This window comes from Notolepis coatsorum (genome assembly GCF_963971535.1).
Source record: "Notolepis coatsorum genome assembly, chromosome: 1".
NCBI classification, from domain to species: Eukaryota; Metazoa; Chordata; class Actinopteri; order Aulopiformes; family Paralepididae; genus Notolepis; species Notolepis coatsorum.
The window spans coordinates 53,110,806-53,115,706 of record NC_140165.1 but is presented as its reverse complement, the minus strand read 5'-3'; the positions used below and the strand labels follow the sequence as shown (position 1 = coordinate 53,115,706).

General features: G+C 44.1%; 1 protein-coding gene across 1 annotated transcript in view; it reads right to left on the bottom strand.

The window, feature by feature from the left end:
* Positions 1–4,901, bottom strand: part of ahr2 (aryl hydrocarbon receptor 2) — a 106,734-nt gene that overhangs the window by 14,219 nt on the left and 87,614 nt on the right. The gene's annotated exons all lie outside the window — the stretch shown is intronic.

Genomic DNA, 4,901 nt, shown 5'->3' with positions numbered 1-4,901 from the left:
CCAGCTCTCCACATTGTTTTTCAGTTTGGCTGGTCGTCCGCAGTAATACACATTGGCCGTATTACGGGGAGGGAAAAACTGAAGGGTGGGGATCGAACGTTGTGAACAAGCGACTCCTACAAGTCGGTTGGTGCGCCTGCGCAGTGGAATCAGGAAGTGTCGGGGGCAGCGTGAGCCTCCCACGCGTTACTCCTCGACACTGAGAGGTCGAGCTGCGCAGGTGAAAAGATGCGACTGCTGTTACCTCAAGTACCGGAGGGGACTTGTGCTATGTATGACTTAGTCCTCACTGCAGCCGGCTTGTGGGAGGCAAGAAACAGCGTTCGTGACAGGGGAGGGTTGAATTGGATGATACGAAATTGGGATGGGAGAAAATATAGAAAATGGGAGAAAAAGTGGATCAAAAAAAAAATAAGGCGAGGGTAGGCTAGGCCTACCCAAATCGTTATGCTGGGAATCTTGAAATGTATATATAATATATGTGGGCAGGCTGCTGGCTATTGTGTGTGTCTTGTGCTGCAGCGCCGCTGGCCAAGGTGTCAACGACGAAGGTGTCAATCGGCCAGGTGGCGGCGTTTAACATTCCAGGTACAGGCAGTAACCAATCACGCATAGGCTCAGGTTAAATAATGTAGCCATTCACATGATCATCCTGATCCCGCAGGCCGAGTAAAGCAAACACCTGCTTTTCGAATCTCTGCCCGCCGATCCTTTGTAGCGAACACCAGTGTGCTATTTTGAGTCAAATTTCAAAAAGCAAAATGGATATACGGTATTTTTCCAAGGCATATAAACAAAGTAATTTAGAAGCTGCACCGGGCTGCCCCTGGGCATAACTATGGATCACCGGAGGCTATATGTTGCTTTATCTTGGCATACAAGGGCTTGCTCTAAGTTTAAGAGGACATGATGAGAGTCAGAGTTCATCAAATCGTGGAAACCTTTTAGAGCTACTGTATGTACATTGTTTTCAAAGCATGATGAGATAGAATTGAGGAAAAACGTTCCCTTCATTGCTGTCAGCACCGCTACTTGTGATTCAAGTTGTGAACGGTCTTTCTCAGCAATGAGGCACATCACATCCGAAACTAAGGCTAAGAACAACAATGCGCCAGGAGAGTCTGCTTCACATTGAAAGTGATCAGACAAAGTTAAAGCAGAAAAGATCATTGATGCCAAGACGAAACGTCGCATTTTGCTGCATTAAGGTAAGACAATGGTTCATCTATTATTGGATGCCTTCATTTGAACACTTAATTTGCACTATATATTAAATGAGTGGGGCTCGCCTGCCTCGCATAGCCTAGTGGGTGTGTGTATTGACAAAAAAGGAAACATTTTGCACGCTCCACGCGATATTGCCTACCCAAATGTTCATCCCACCCGCCGCCTATGCTCTCTCTCTCTCTCTCTCTCTCTCTCTCTCTCTCTCTCTCTCTCTCTCTCTCTCTCTCTCTCTCTCTCTCTCTCTCTCTCTCTCTCTCTCTCTCTCTCTATCTCTCTCTGTCCATGTTTTCCCACAATGCCAAAGAGTCAACAATGTGTTGTGTTTCCTCAAGGGGTTGTGTGTGAAACTGGGGGAGATCTTCTGTGTGGGGAGTTTCATCCTTGGGCATTATGTATTCATTGCGTAATAAAAGGCTGTAAGTGTACCACTGAATTTTATATATGGTCAGACTAAGTTAGCCATTTGGCTAACCCGCAGGAATAAGATCAGGGGCGTTGGTCCTACGGAATCAGTTGAGGGGAATGATCTCTGCACGCCTTCGGTTGGAGTTTATGTATTTTTCACTGAGACATGATGTTGGTGCGTTCAAGACTGCCTGGGGACTGGGGAATGCAATATGTACTGTGGGGGGGGGGGGGGGGGGGGGGGTGTGTGTGTGTGTGTGTGTGTGTGTGTGTGTGTGTGTGTGTGTGTGTGTGTGTGTGTGTGTGTCTGTGTGTGTGCGTGCATGTGTGTGTGTGTGTGAAGGTTGGTTTTATGAAGATGCCGTGAGGTTTTTTGTCTCTACTGGCCATTTTCTTTAATAGAGATGTTTTAATAAAGAATATCAAAAGTAAAAGTATCTCTCTCTCTCTCTGTGTGTCTCTCTGTCTCTCTCTCATGTTCTCTCTCTCTCTCTCTGTCTCTCTCTCTCCCTCTCCCTCTCTCCCTCTCCCTCTCTCTCTCTCTCTCTCTCTCTCTGGAAGGGCTTGGTCATATTGTCGACCCCGCGATTCCCAGTGAACAAACACCTTCGACATTCACTGGAAACAGAGGCTCTATTGTGAGAGGGGGCAAGGGTGGGTGTGTGTGTGTGTGTGTGTGTGTGTGTGTGTGTGTGTGTGTGTGTGTGTGTGTGTGTGTGTGTGTGTGTGTGTGTGTGCACGAACCATACTACCACACCTTGGAGCTGTGACACCTGCAGTTACATAATGGTTGTCAAATGAGCCCACATGAACACATAACACTGCTGTGCACACACTGAGGATCAGCACTGTGAAGAAACACTGAGGACCAAAACACTGTTTCTACCACACTACATAAGGTTAACCCGTTCACTACCACACCCTTTCACTACCACACTACCAACGGGTTAACCCTTTCACTACCACACTACCAAAGGGTTAACCCTTTCACTGCGACAATACAGAAGGGTTAACCCTTTCACTGCGACAATACAGCAGGTTAACCCTTTCACTGTCAAATGACAAAGGATTAACCCTTTCACAACCACACTACAGAAGGTTAACCCTTTCACTACCACACTACAGAAGGTTAACCCTTTCACTACCACACTATAGACGGTTAACCGGTGTAGTGTGGTAGTGAAAGGGTTAAATGTCTGCAGAAACCAGAGCGTAATGTCTATTTTCAAAAGTGAACATGTGTTCATCTGAGAATGAGTGTCTTTTTCTTCAATTCCTCAAAACCTTTGTCTGTCAATACATCATCAACCTTTATTTATTCTCGAAATTACAATTGAGGTCACCCCCATTTTCAATGTAGTCGAGACTTTACAGTTCAGTTCAGTTCAGTTCAGTTCAGAGTTTTTATTTGCCACATGGAATCATACAATCATAGTTTCTTCATTACACAATCATAAATAGTCATTCCATGGACAAAGGGAGCAGGAAGAAGAATAAATCTTATAGTTACCTGCCCCTTATTCCTAAACTAACAAGTATTTACTTAATGGTCGGCGTACAACCTAATTTACACAAATAATCATTTATACCATTATAAAAGAAACACACAATCCACAGTTAAACAAGAACACATTTAATAATAATAATAATGATAAAGAATAAAGAAGAAAAGAAAGAGAAGAAAAAAATAAAATATCTCACTATTCAGATCACACTTGATTTTCATACCGACTAAATATTTGTTTTTTTTATAATTTTTTTTGAATTGATAAACACTATTACATCCCTTAAGCTCGCTATGGAGAGAATTCCACAACTTTACACCAATAACTGAAGGACACATCTGTTTAAGTGTGGTACGTGCAAACTGATGTTTAAAATTGTATTTTCTCCTACTAAACTCACTATCTAAATGAAAAAGATTTTGTAGTTTTTCAGGCAGTGTATTATTTCTTGCCCTAAACATAATTAACATTGTTTGAAACTTAACCATGTCTTCAAGTTTAATTATTCTAGATTTAATAAATAATATATTTGTGTGTTCTCGATAACTCACTTTATGTGTGATTCGTACAGCCCTCTTCTGTAGTATATATAATGGTTTTATATTGGTCCCATAAGTATTCCCCCATACTTCAACACAATAACTGATATAAGGTGAGATGAGTGAGCAGTAGAGTGTTCTCATTGCCTCATACTCTAACACATCCTTTACTTTATTCATAACAAAAATACTCTTGGTTGGACATCTTTTTTTTAACGTGTGCTATGTGCGATTTCCATGTTAATTTATCATCCATAATCACACCAAGAAAACGAAATTCATTAACTCTCTCTATATCAACTCCATCTATGGACATTTCAATGCACACATTTCTACAATATAACAATAATAAATATGAATAGCTATCTACATAGTACTCTCAGTCCAGAGTGCACCACAGCAATTAGTATAAACAATTAAAAAGAAAAAAAAATTAACATGGGCATAAAATCAGCACACAAATTGACAAAATAAAAAAATGCATAAACTTCAGTCATAAGAATAGGTATAAAAGACAATACAAATAGTGTAATGTAGACGTGCAGATTTAAGAATAGGCATAAAATAAGTACAATAGTACAATGTTGCTTGAAGGCATCTGAACCCCCCCGGAACAGTCAGTCCCCTGAACACCCCACACATCAATCCCTACCACATCCCCATCCAAGACACACCCCCGATAAAGCACGCCATGGCCGAAGGAAAACACAAACAGCCCGCGCGCCACTCACACCGCCATGCACGGCGATGGGAATGCCAACCCCGCGGGCCGCTCCATCTACCCCAGCCCCGGCACTCCGCCACCACAAGGAAAACCAGCGAACACCACGCCCCCACCCCCAAACTCCACAGAGGAATGACAGGCCATGCGCCCCAGGACCCGCAGCCATGCCAAAGGAGACACGACTCCACACACTCAAGCAGACAGACACAACAGCGGCCAAAACAAGAAGACATGCAGGGTTGGGACGGTCCGAGACGACACCGGGACCCCCCGGAACACAGCAGAAGCCCCCCACGCAAGGAACCCCAAAACCAGTCAGCGAACCGAGGGAGCCCAACGCTGAAGACCAACCAAAAATCCACAAAGCACACGCAAGAGACCAATACCCAACTCCGGGGGAAGGCCCAGGAAAGGTCCAGTCGAAGCCACAGGCGCCATAGGCTCCAACCAAACCCCCCCCAGAGTCGAACACCAGCCCCCCGCATGTGCCCCGAAGGACCC